The sequence below is a fragment of the Pleurodeles waltl genome, chromosome 8 (genome assembly GCF_031143425.1).
Source record: "Pleurodeles waltl isolate 20211129_DDA chromosome 8, aPleWal1.hap1.20221129, whole genome shotgun sequence".
Taxonomy (NCBI): Eukaryota; Metazoa; Chordata; class Amphibia; order Caudata; family Salamandridae; genus Pleurodeles; species Pleurodeles waltl.
The window spans coordinates 280233037-280246346 of record NC_090447.1 but is presented as its reverse complement, the minus strand read 5'-3'; the positions used below and the strand labels follow the sequence as shown (position 1 = coordinate 280246346).

General features: G+C 42.4%; 1 protein-coding gene across 1 annotated transcript in view; it reads left to right on the top strand.

The window, feature by feature from the left end:
* The window catches only part of GBE1 (1,4-alpha-glucan branching enzyme 1), a 745843-nt gene that overhangs the window by 365440 nt on the left and 367093 nt on the right, over positions 1-13310 (top strand). The window lies entirely within an intron of this gene.

Here is a 13310-nt window from a genome sequence, read left to right as displayed (position 1 = left end):
AAATGTGTTAACTGTAGACCAGTCATATTCCAGTCTTTCAAGCCAACTATTTCCATATGAAGGAACACTTCTAACAAAATTAAATGTAGAACATTTAAATCCGCCCTTGGTTCACTATGTGGTGCATTGAAACCGGGCTCCAGTGAAGTAAGCAAGAACAGCTTTTACCTGGCATTTGATGACTTCAGAGACAACTGCACCATGGCCTCAAAATGAATGTTGGTTTGAGAAACTAGATGGCAAGAACAACTTACATTTTGCTGTTTTAAGTATTTGTAGGCAGGGCTGGAATGAAGGGGGAACCAGTTGGATCCTTAATTGGGCAGCTGTTATTGAGCCAGGTTGGGAATCTGTCTAGACGCAGAAAAATAAGTTGAATTTGCCCAGGTATAGTTTGTCGATACCAGCACACAATTAATCAGCGCCCGCAAGTTGTCTTCTATCTGTTCAGAGCAGCAACATACAGGCAGTGGGAGGGGAGGATTTTACATTTTCTCTTCCAGCTGGGCAAAAAAACAAATGCCTTATATAAAGGGCTGTCAAACCTTATTTTGTTGGAATGTAATCCTGGCTAGGAGCTATCTGCAGCCTAACACAAAAATACACAAGCTACGAGAAAAAAGCATCACCTCACATGTACTTAAAAGAAACTACGATTTGGAGGCAGGTTTGTGACTTTGAGCAACTCCTATATGTAAGAAATATGCATTCACAGTCGGAGGGCTGTGATTATTTAAAGTCTTCTCTGCAATTTTATTAACCGACTAGATAGCTGAGATCTTCTTTCAAATATATGATCACAGTTCCTCGTTGTAACAAGGCCAGGTGGGGAGACCGTGCCTTCACGGTGGAAACGGCGAGGCTTTGGAACACCCTGCCTTTCATGCTCCGACAAATTGCGACTCATTTTATTTTTAGGAAAAGCCTTCAAACCTGGCTCTTTGCTCAATAGGTATTCCTTGTTGGTAGCTTGTGCTTCTCCCCTAGCTCTCGGTCAGAACAGCGATTCGATGCTTTTTGCCGGAATGCGCTCTATAAATTAACCAATACAAATACAAATACAAATTCACTGTAAGAACGTCTGGTCGATCAGTATGCACACAAATAATTTAAATATCACATTTTTTAATTTAATACTTGTATAGTGCAATTCATCCCAGTGTAGGATGTCAGCTTTACATCACATGCACACATTATACATGCATCATACAAGTGTGTAAATCAATGTACAGTATGTTACATAAGACAATGAGAGTTTTGAGGTGTAAGAATCAAACACCATCCTATCTGGTAGGGATTATATGGTAAGAGTGCATAACTGTGAGAAACACAAAGACCGGATTTAAAACGTAACTCAGTATGTGGGTTTGTCTGCACTAAGTCTTTATTACTGCACAAAGAAACCCTTTTTAACAGCTTTAGAATTAGAGCTTGAGACAAAAACAATAAGGTTATAAACCCATGCCTTGCTGTTTGCAAGTAGCTGGTTCATAGCTCACTGTGCTATATTAGGATTGCAATTTATAAATTGCAAGTGATAAAAGATGCCTGTATCGAAAGCAGTAACTCACTTATAAACATTGCATAATGACTTGTCATCTGTATGTTACACAGTGTGATTTACAAGAGACACATTTAACCGTCTGTGCTACTTTGAATGAAAAATGCGACTAGGCAAAACAGATCTTTCCAGCAAGTGCATTGACCACCAGATTTATCTTACACTTTTTGTTCCCTGACATTTACTGGGGACATAAAGCTCTCTGCAGCATTTGCCTTAACCCCATAAGATATTTTAAAATGCAGCCTTTGTAAACAATTACAGCAGAACAGATTTACTGTCACATTTCTCAGTGTTGTGAATTCCTTGGTGACATGGTTTAGTAAAATAATTGTAGCAATTGACTGCCAGACTGCTTTTCATGACTGCCTCTTGTGACTCTGTTCCATTTTTGTTACCACACCTTGACCCCCAAATTCTGGGTTTTCAGAGTAACATTTTTCCAGTTCCAGCATTGTTCGCAGGTGATAGTCACATGGGTGATGAAACACGTATTGGTTTTCAACTGGATTAGAAAAGGATGAAAAATTACATTCTTGTGATTTTCCATATTGAGGAACCCCCTTTCCATAAAAAAAAAAAAAAAAAAAAATACATTTAACGAACACCAGAAATCAGTTCAAGAGAGCAGGTATGTAGAAAACAGTCACTAGTAATGAAGCGAGGCGAGAGAAACTAGGATCTAAGGAAGGATGGATGTACTAGCGTAGAGCCAGGGTTAGAGATCGTATGGTGAAGGCAGTGGTGAGGCACTAGCCTGTAGACAGAGATTGAGGTACTAGGTTCAAGGAAAGTGTAGGGATAGTCCACTATAAGTATAGGTTCTAGAGTATAGATTGAAAATGAGGTAGTAGAACTTATATTTTTGGCAAAGGTACTAGAGTGTAAGCAGAAACAGCTGTAGTAGAATTTATATAGCGATAAACCTACTAAGGAAGAGGCAATGGCAGAGCTAGTATGGTATAGATGGGGTATAGCTACTAAGGTATAAGTAGAAGTACTAAGGTATATACGGAGGTGTTATGTAATAAGCCTCATAGATGTACTATGTTATAAACAAGAGCATAGATTCTAGGGTATAGCATGCATAGAAGTACTTGAGTATATACAGAAGTAAAGCTATAAGGGTGTATTCATATTTTGTGTAGCGTTGTACAGCTGGGGGCCAGCCCACTAGTAAAAGAAAAATCTAACTGGGGAATAATGAAGAACCAACTTGGTTAGTAAAGGATGGATAAATAAAAGTAATGGGAAGAGGGAATGGATTGTGGGGAGGTCATGCCACAAACTCAACAAAAAGGGTAGACTTAGGAGAAAGAAGGCTACAAGGATGTTCCCCTTTAAAAAGGGGATGCAAGTAATCTGAGATCTTGAAAACGTTTGCAGGAAAGTTTCAATTTGAAAGCATTCACCAGAATGGTGTCCGCCTCCTGAGAGGGGATTCAGTTTGAAAAATCCAGCAAAATGTTTGTGTAGAAATATTTTCCAGATCAGATTTCTTTGAGTATGTTTCCCCGAGAATCACATATAATGCTCCAATATCATTCTGCATACTCTACGTTGATTAAACAAATTATTAACATAGTAAATAGTTTGCAGAATAAATAATTAGTTCTAATTCTCTAGCGTGTGCTCTCCCGCCAGTAGTTGAGGCATATGCTGCAGGGAACAGCGAAGGTAATTGCTCCTTAAAATACCATGCTGTCAGAATATCCTCCGGATTTATAGATTGCAGAACACATTCCTAAGTAAACTGAAATGTTAGACTTACAATTTTTAGAAAAGTCTTTAAGGCCCCTGTAACATTGATAATCCACCAAAGGCTAGCTGTGATTTTAGTTGGCCTTTCCCGTAAACAATAGATGCCTCTATTTTTGTGATAAAGTACTCAAAGTTGTTTAATGTCTCCAGATGCCTAAGCATGTGAGATTTCATTGCACACCTGATCCACCAAACTTTAAGCTGTATGTAGGAGACAGGCGATTTGCTTAGCAGTCCTGATGTAGGTCCTATAATATACTTCTGTCAAACCTGTGTATACTGGCCAATAAGACGTCTCTCTGTGCTTCACACAGAATTCACATGTGCTTGGTTAGGGAAATCGTTGTGAAGGGATGTGTTGCCAGAAACACACTTGAAGTTAAGCTGATACAATATGATCATCTCTCGGAGCAGATGTATATTCTGTATTGGCCAGGATCACTGCGGCTCAACCACCACCCCTTTGAGAATCCTCTTGACATGGCCATTGCACAACAAACTTGGACACCAGTTATCTGCCTTCTTTTAAAATGTAAAGCAAACCAGTACCACGTAACCCAAAGAACAAAGCTCAGACCATAGATGAGACAACCGTACAGTTTAAACAAAAAAGCTGGGCATGACAGTAGGCAGATAAATCACAGAAGTCATAATAAAATAGTCAGAAATATAAGCATGACACTACACGCTCGTAAGCAAGACACTTTTCCATTCTCAAGACAACATCAGACTATAAACAAGACACTACTCTACCTCCTTTTCTCCACAGACAAAAATGCCTATGCCAGTTGTGTAGCAAGACACACCTATACTACACAAGAGCACCACTTGAGTATGCTGGTTGGCTTGAACAGCATGTCCAAACACAGTGCCAAGCATTCGTCGTGGCACCTTCCTCAAACAAATTAACATAAACCTATTACATTTGCAAGCGGGTGTTTTGTAACCCATATAAAGGTATCTTTCTACAATTAATGTATAGGTTTCTTTCAGCCTCTGTGAAGGAAACCGCTATCTTTAAATTCCCACTTAAATATCACACAAGGTGTGGTACAAATGCCACAATAAATAACGTAACGGGCTGCCTTTCAACACACTTCAGCAAAACATGACAAGAACAGATGTCTTTCAACGCTATACAAACCGTTACTCGTGTATATAATATGTGGGCTCCTATCTTTTAGAGACATACATACTGTAGCTTATGTAAAACATAATACAGACATCTTTCAATGTCTTTCCTACTAACTCTTTAATAACTCTAAATCGATAAAATACTTTAAAACGTTTTAACATTTTACTTGAACAAATTCTTGTTGACACCATTCTAATATGAACACCATCATGAAACAGTAAAACTAAAAAGTCTTGATGGGAGAAAAAAGTGTTTCATAAATGTGAACACAGAAAAAACAGCAGACTTAATTGATAATCATGCCTGGGAAATTTTGTTTTTAGCTGTCAGTTACCTGTACACCTTCTTAGCTTCACCAGTAACCTAGGATAAAGGCTAAACAGGATCAAAAACAGTACTGGTTAGAACTTTAATAGCTTGGGAGCAAATAACAGCCACGGTTCTCAAATAGACGTGCTCTGTATTCTGCAAAATAAAAAGCCTCTAGTATTTTCGATGATTATTAACAATATCAGCAGTGGTACAAAATTCTGTACATTTTCTGCCTCTCCAGTTATTAAAAACAACAATACTAACCTTGTGGATTGCACCGCCTTCTAAACTGTGCTGTGAAATCATTTCCAAGCTTCACCAGTTTGTCTCCATAAGTGTGCCACTTATAAAATTATATATTCTCTTATGCGGCATCTGTGGAGTTATGGCGCATCCCCATTATAACCAAGTGCCTCTCTGCGCACAGTCCTGGAATGAATAACAAGATGTAAACACTCACAAGTGGCTTGGTATGATTGTTAGCCTGAACACATAAGCTGGGTGTAGCTAAGATTAGTAATGCGCCACAGCAGCAAAGCACAACATGCACACATCGGGAAGACCCATATGTTGCTATTGTATAATAATACTTTTTGGGATTTGTGTATGTTTTCAAAATTTAACATTTTAGTTTCTCCAGAATTGGATTTTTCATATATTCACATGCTTAAATCATTCCTTGATATTAGGCTTGGAATCCCTAGTACATTTGAATAGCAGTAAACTGTGTTAAAATGGCCATAAGACTGAACAATAATGTTGTTTAGCAGCACATCCACCTCATTTGAAACAGCCTGAACTTCAGCCAATGACAATGGAGAAACAGCTCTCCTACTCCACCTAGAGGTCACCATAGTGTACATTTCTACCGCACACTATATGTGAGGGAGTTCCCAGGAAGAGCTCCGCCTAACCTTTCAGTGAACTCCAAATTGTTACCATTGTTTCTTCCCTAGGACTGGTCCAGCCCTATCTTCAGCTTCTACAGTACTCTGAGTTGTTTTTTAGGGAAATTCGATGTTTTCTGGACCAGGGAGACATATTGACTTTGACCAATTGTCAACATTTCTAGAAGAGAGAAAAAAATCTCTCTTCACGTCTGGTTTATCTTGTGGGCAGAAAAAAGATTTACACTGATTCCAATTTCAACAGTATTTATTCGGTTTATCCTGGTCATAGCTTCTCTATGACAAATGCAAAACCTTTGGCTTTGAAACTCTGAAAGACAAAGAGGAATTTGGCACTATATTTACTGGATAAACATAACTTTCTCCTGCAAAGGTCATCAGAGGGAGATTCAGTCAAAAGTGCCCCTGTATGTACTTCCACTAATGCAGTGCAGAAAAGGACTTATACAGCTTCAAGAATTAGATTTGTCTGGTACTGCAGCCACCCTCACATACTAACTCTGGCTGGAAAACATTCCTGAAAAGAAGATTCTCTGTCTGCTCAAAGGTGTCATTATAATGATGACCAACTATCTACAAAAAGGAAGAGATCTTCAGAAGACTCCATCAACGACGGCCATAAAAAGAACCTTGCACCACCATCCATATTTACGACTCCTTCAACATCGATACAATTGACAGCAATATCCACGACAACAATACTATCGATGGGTGACAGTATTTGCTGAACCAGCTTTTTCACAGTAAGGGTAACAATATCTCTGCCTTCCTAAATGTTGGAGTAAGAAATGAAAGATGCCAGTGATCTTGATTCACAGACTGCTTGCAGCCCATCATAATTGGATTGACCCTACATTCCAAATTTCTCCTTATTGCCACGGTGTTGAAGGTGAAGGTGGATCATTTCACTCTCATTCTCATTGCTCCGCTGCAGCCACACAAGAACTGGGACAGTGAACTTGTGCAGATGTTGGAACAACCAGCCATCTCTCAAACTGCGTTCCAGGCTCCTCTCCATATCCCAAGAAAAAATACTTCCACATGTCCACAAGTCTCTGAACTGGACCACATGATACCAGACCCCTTAGTGTTCGTCTTCTTGCATATACTGCAGGTCTACAGAAACCTCCTAGTACAGACATATGCAAAGACAACAACAAAACCTTACAAAGCCAAGAGGAAGGTTTTCTGTGTATGGTGTAAGAACAAAGGGTCTCATCTGCTTCAAAAAGAGTTAAATCAAATACTACCATATACTACCACATTTGTTGGGTCTAGCCAAGGATGGACTCAAATGTTTATTTGTTACTTCATTCAGCTTCAACATCAAGAGTTAAAAGAACTAATCTATTGTCATATACTTTGTTCTCCTTACAGATCATAAAGCAATTTATGAAAAGACTTAAGGACATTTCCACCTCTACATCACCCTCCAGTTTCTTTGAAACAATACTTTCCTCAGTCAATTAATGCAACCACCCTTTGAAGCAATACACAAAGTGCACATAACGTTCATCTCCTGGAAGCCAGTGCTTCTCCTAGCCCTAACATCAGCAATGAGAGTAAGGAAAATGCAAGCTTTCACCATTAAGGAAGCTTTCTCCAGTTCACAAAGTTCATTTGAGAACCAATCCCAAATTCATACCCAAGGATCAATCTGACTTTCACTTGAATGAACCAGCTATTCTACGTTCACTCTTCTCAGACCTATCTCCCATCGACGTCGATTCACCAAAAAGTCCGGTGATGCAAAAGTGACATCACACATCCTTTGTGTGGTGGCTTCACAGGAAGTGACCTCACATAGTTGGGCCCTGGAGACAGAGAAGAAAGAGGTGACATAACCTTGGCCCTTGATAAAATCACAAGATGTGATATCACTGAAGGTGATATAAATAAACATTGTGAAATTACACAATAATTTCAAGATTATATAAATAACCAAGATGTGAATGTTGGTATTGACAAATCTGAGTTATCATGGGTACCCAACTTGCACTGATGCCAAGCCACTTGGATTCACCCTAAAGGAAAACATTACCAAAAACACAGAGTGCCTGATACCAGCTCCTGCTTCTAAACAAATTGACACTGTTTCTTCCAGAAAGCCATTTCAGAATTGCTGTCCAGGCCCTTTCACTCTGGCATCTGGATGATGGTAACACCCTGCTCCATGGTCTACCAAGCTCTGCACTGGCACCCATAGAGGGTATCTTACATGCTGCAGCATATCATTTTAGGCTTAAAGAAATATGATCACATGATCCCCCATCCTCTTAGAAATCCAGTACCCTATCCCCACCACCCAACATCATTTTCTAAACCTACATCATTTACTGAGCCATCACAACCAGCACACCCACCTATCTTGGAGAAAAGTTCACCATCTCTGGTGGTTCTTACCACCTACTCAGCAAGGACATCATCAGATTGAGATGTGCAAGAAAATACAAAATCCTCTCAGCATGGTGGGAAAATAGAAACAGGGCCTGATCTGGAGCCCGTTTATGTTCTGACCTTGTAGGTTGAGTAGAGGCACTGTGATCTAAAAAAGTGGGTTATTGTAGGAAGCTGGCTCTGTATACACTATATTAAAATGAAATATAGTGTGCATTGAGTCCATGGGTTTCCCTGAGGCTTAAGAGAGGCTAATGTAGATAATACTAATGCTCTCTTTTGTGGTACTGTGGTTGAGCAGTTAGGCTTATCAGAGGGTAGTGCAAAGTGTTTGTTGTACATACAAACATGCATTAAATGAGGCACACACTCAGACTTCACTCCAGACCAATTGTTTTTACATAGAAAAATATGTTAATTTATTTTTAGAATCACAAGATTCAGTTCAAAAGTACTGCTGCAGGTAAGTGTTCAACATAGATATCAATGTAACTTTGTTTCACTTAAGGAAGTTAAACGGTTTTTAAGAAAACAAAGAATATATATTTCTAAAGTAGACACTGTTTTTCAGAAACATTTCCAGGGAAAAGAAAAAAAAGTACAGTTTTAGAGGTAAGTACCAGACTTACAGTTCCAATCTCCAGGGCTTAGGACGTCCACAGGTTGGGGTTCAAGCTAACCCCAAATACCCACCACCAGCAACACTGGGCCGGCCAGATGCAGAGGTCAAAGATGAGACAAACTTAACATGAACTCCTATGGAGACTGGGGGCAGTCAGACTCAGGACTGCCTGCAGTAAGTACCCACGTCGCTGGAGGGCAATCTTGGGGGATGTAAAGGAGCACCGGGGGAACCACAGGTCAGCACCAAACACACAACCTCAGTGGCGCAGAGGCAGCCTGGTGGAAACACAGCGCCAGGCTCCCAGTGCTTTCCTTGGGACCCCGGGGGTCACTTAGATGCTGCAGGCGTGGTCCAGGGGATCAATTCTGGAAACCACAGGATGGGCAAGTAGGAGGGCTGCCTGCTGAACGTTGCTGCACCGGAGGTCGGGTTCCCTAAGGCCAGGGGGCTGCGGGTACAGTGTATCTTTAGGCGTTTGGTATCTTCGTCCGTTGCTTTCGTGGTCAGGGGCATCCTCTGGATTCACACTGCAGGCGTCATCGTAGAGGACAGGAGAGGCCATCCCAGGGTGGGCACTTGCTTGGAATCGCCAGGGGATCCTCTCTTGTTGGTTGGGCCACCTGGACACAGGTCGTGGGCATCGGATGCAGAGTGGTCAGGACTCACAGATCCGGGGAGGCTCTGTAGCCCTTGAGTGTTTCTTCTTGGACAGGGCTGCTGTCCATTGGAGTTCTTTGTCCTCTGTGGTGCAGGCAGTCCTCTGGAGGCTTGCAGAGGTCACTGGACCCGCAGGACACGTCCCCTTCTTTTCAGGGTTTTTGAAGCAGGAGACCGGTCGGTAGGGCTCGGGCCAAGCCAGTTTCCGTCTTCCCTGTTCTCTGCTGGGGTGTCAGCTTAGCAGTCCATCTTTCTTCTTGTGAGGTTGCCGGGAATCTGATGAGCTAGATTTAGGAGAGCCCTTAAATCCTGGATTTAGGGGCATTACAGGGGTCAGAGGGCCGTAGCCAATGGCTGCTGTCCCTAAGGGTGACTACACCTTCTGGTATCCACTCTCGTTGGGGATGGGGACACAGACCTAACCCTATTGGTCCCTGTCCTCCAAACGAAGATGGAGGATCTTCCAAGCAGGGGGTCACTTAATCTCTAGACACCTTAGGGGTGGTTCAAGTTCTAGCAGTCACTCCTCCTTATTTTCACTAACTTTCCTGCCAAACTTGCTGCCAAAAGTGGGGCTTTGTCGGGGGGACGGGCATCTCCACTAGGTGGAGTGGCCTGTGGCACTGCAACAAGAGGCCTGAGCTTTTGAGGCTCAACACCAGGTGTTACAGTTCCTGCAGGGGGAGGTGTGAAGTACCTCCACCTAGGACAAGCTTTGTTTCTGGCCACCGAGAGCACAAAGGCTCTCACTTCATGTGGTCATACTTGTCTGAAAGTGGCAGGCTGTCACAGACTGGTCAGTCCTGCACTAGCAGTTTGCCCTCTGGGTGCATTTTTCAATAAATCCCACACCGGCATAAGTGTGGGTTTATTGTGCTGAGAAGTTGATACCAAACTTCCCAGTATTCAGTGAAGCCATTATGGTGTTGCGTAGGTTCTGATTATCCGAATAAGGCTACTGGATTTAGGTGGCAGAATTGCATGCATTGTGGGGTATTAAGTACAATTTCACACAATGTCATACCTGTTGGCCTAATCCTGGTTTTCCTGCTAACTAGCAGCGCCTCTTCTCTGCCCAAGAACAGGGACAATTGTGGTAACCGGGTGCATGACAAGAAAGACTTCTCAGGGGAATCATGGTCGATCAGATCTCAACCTTTTCTCTTGTTTACATTAGTCTCACATATGCAAAGACAAATAGAGGCAGAGTATAGTTCAACAAGGATTTATTGAAGTAACTGCATCTTAGATAAAATAGCGTGTACTGCAATAGCTAGGATGATAAAACACACTAAAAGCCAAAGGGTGACAAAGAGTGTGAAACACAAAAACAGTCCCACCATACTATCACTAGGAGTGATGTATACCTTTCCTACCTAAGCTATGTTAGAGCACATCATAATAAACCCTGATCCGCCCTTCAGGTTTCCCCCCCCTGGGCAGACATCATTCCCAATACCTGAGCAAGGAAGCCTGTAGTCTAGAGAGACGCCGTTCCCATATAAGCCAGGGATTTGCTAGTTTTAAGCAAGCAGCTGTAGCGAAGGCAATCGGCAGTTAGCATGCAGTTGTGGTCATCTGGCTGGAATCTCCCTCTAACGTGTATGGGACAGGGACAAAAAAGTGTTTTTAGTTAAAAACAGTTGACATTCTAAGAAAAGATCCACACGTAGGATATGTATGTTTCTGTGAAGGTTGGAGACACAGCTTACCACTTTTGCCGACAACCCTATCTGACCAGCCAGGAGGAAAGCACAAAGTGAAACGCTAAGAACATGATGCTTATCTTGGTGAAGAAACAAATAGAAAGAGAAAATAAAACAACGCAACAAATGTGGCTAATGCTTGAAAAATAAAGCAATGCTGAATTAAATGTATCTGGACTAAAGTGCACAACGGCATTCTTAGTTTGCTAAAATAACGAGGATTAAATATGGCTATATGACAAACTCCCAGGCCAAATACTCAGTATGGCTACCTTGCACTTACAATGTCTAGGACTGGACTTAGACAGTGTAGGGGCATATTGCTCATGCAGCTGTTTCCTCACCTGTGGTATAGTGCACCCTGCTTTAGGTCTGTAAGGCTTGCTAGAGGGGTGACTCACCTGTGCCACAGGTAGTGGTTTGTGGGCATGGCACCTTGAGAGGGGTGCCATGTCGACTTTCCCTTTTTCTCTCCACCAGCACACACAAGCTGCAAAGGCAGTAAGTGTACATGTGCTTGGGGAGTAGTCTCCCAGGGTGGCATAATACATGCTGCAGCCCTTTGGGACCTTCCCTGGCCACACTACCCTTGGTACCATGGGTACCTTTTACGAGGGACTTAACTGTGTGCTAGGGGTGTGCCAGACACATGATAATAGTAATATATAGTTCATACTGTCATTGTTTTCCCGCCCTTCAGACATGGTGTTCTCAGGCAAATGAAACCCAGCATACGGAATCAACATGCTGGGCAGGAGAGCCCATGACTCCTACCGTCTGGGAGTGTAGCTGGTCCATCATTCACTATCTCACTCATCTCTTTGTTGGTGTCAATGAGTGTCTAGCAAGGCTCTCGGTCAAAGTACTGGCACAAATACTCCCAAAAAGGGAGTTTGGCCCAAGAGGAGACAGACAGGAGTTGCATGAGAATGCAAGGAGAACACTAGACAATAGGCACCAGTACCAAAATGAAGGGGAGAAGTAATCCACTAGCTACGGTGGTGTAGCAGGAATCAAGGTTAACAGGCATCAGGAAGCAGTTAGGCCGCAGAAAAGATACCAGAGGGTCTGTGAGCAGAAAACTGTGAAACTGGAATAGCATTACCAATAACCCATGGCAGTAATAGCCACATTCCAAAGAAATTAGGATTTGAAAGAGAAAAAGGTAGTGTGGCAACACAGATGTCCTTGCAGAACGAGAAAGCTGTTGTGTTATAGCATACATGGAAAAGGCCAAGATGCCAACCCAAAGTAGCTTCCAAAACCTATGGTACCCCCCATACAAGGCTCTTTCTCACACTTACTTAATTAATCCAAATTGTATATCTGTGACTATCATCACTTGACCCAAACACTGTGGTCCTACTCCTTGACCTGCACATGGACTACTATCTGCACATCCCAGTACTGGTAACCACCATAGAGCAACGAGAAAGCAGGACAAGCCAGAGCCCACAGGGACTTTCCCAAGGCTTAGAATGGAAGATCATCCAACTCAGACCACCCCTGCAAGTAATCCTTCCCAGGTTTTCTAGGTATACCCTGTGTTCATCTACCCGGAATCACTAAGGATGGACAGAGGAGGATTAAAAAAAAGCACCTGAACCCCAGCACACACAACTTAGGCTAGAGAATCATAGCACACCATCACCAAGATCCCTTCCAACACTACATTTCCCACTCCAAAATAAAGATCTCTGGGGTACACCCCAAGCTTTAGTGCTTGTCTTTCTCTCTTAGTGGATCTCAGTCCACACTCAGCAGACAAGCCTCTTCTGCCGTGTCCCTTACACCATGATCATGGATCACAAACCACTATGCACATCTCCACAGCTCCAACTTTTACTAGATAGCACAACATTGTCCACCGAAGTGGTGACCCAGGCTTGAGGTGCACTGCCTGTGCAGTCTGCAGTCTCTATTATGCAGCCATCTGACTAGCCCCAAGTCAGAGGCTGAAGCAGTTGATGAGCCTCACTTGTCAGAAGAGTTTGAGCAGTGCGTATTCTGGGAGACTTGGTCACATCCAAAATGTATATTAGCAGATTGAGTTTTTTATTGCGCTTCATCGCCGTTGAACAGCTGATATATCTAATGCAAAACCACACCAATTTTGCATATGTATATCAGGCATTCCCTGTAGCACCACTGCTATTCCTATAACTCTGGCAGTGCACCACCATGATGTACTGTAGTATCCCCTCTTGCCACCTCTGGGAGTAACACACAGGTATCACCCAGATAACTA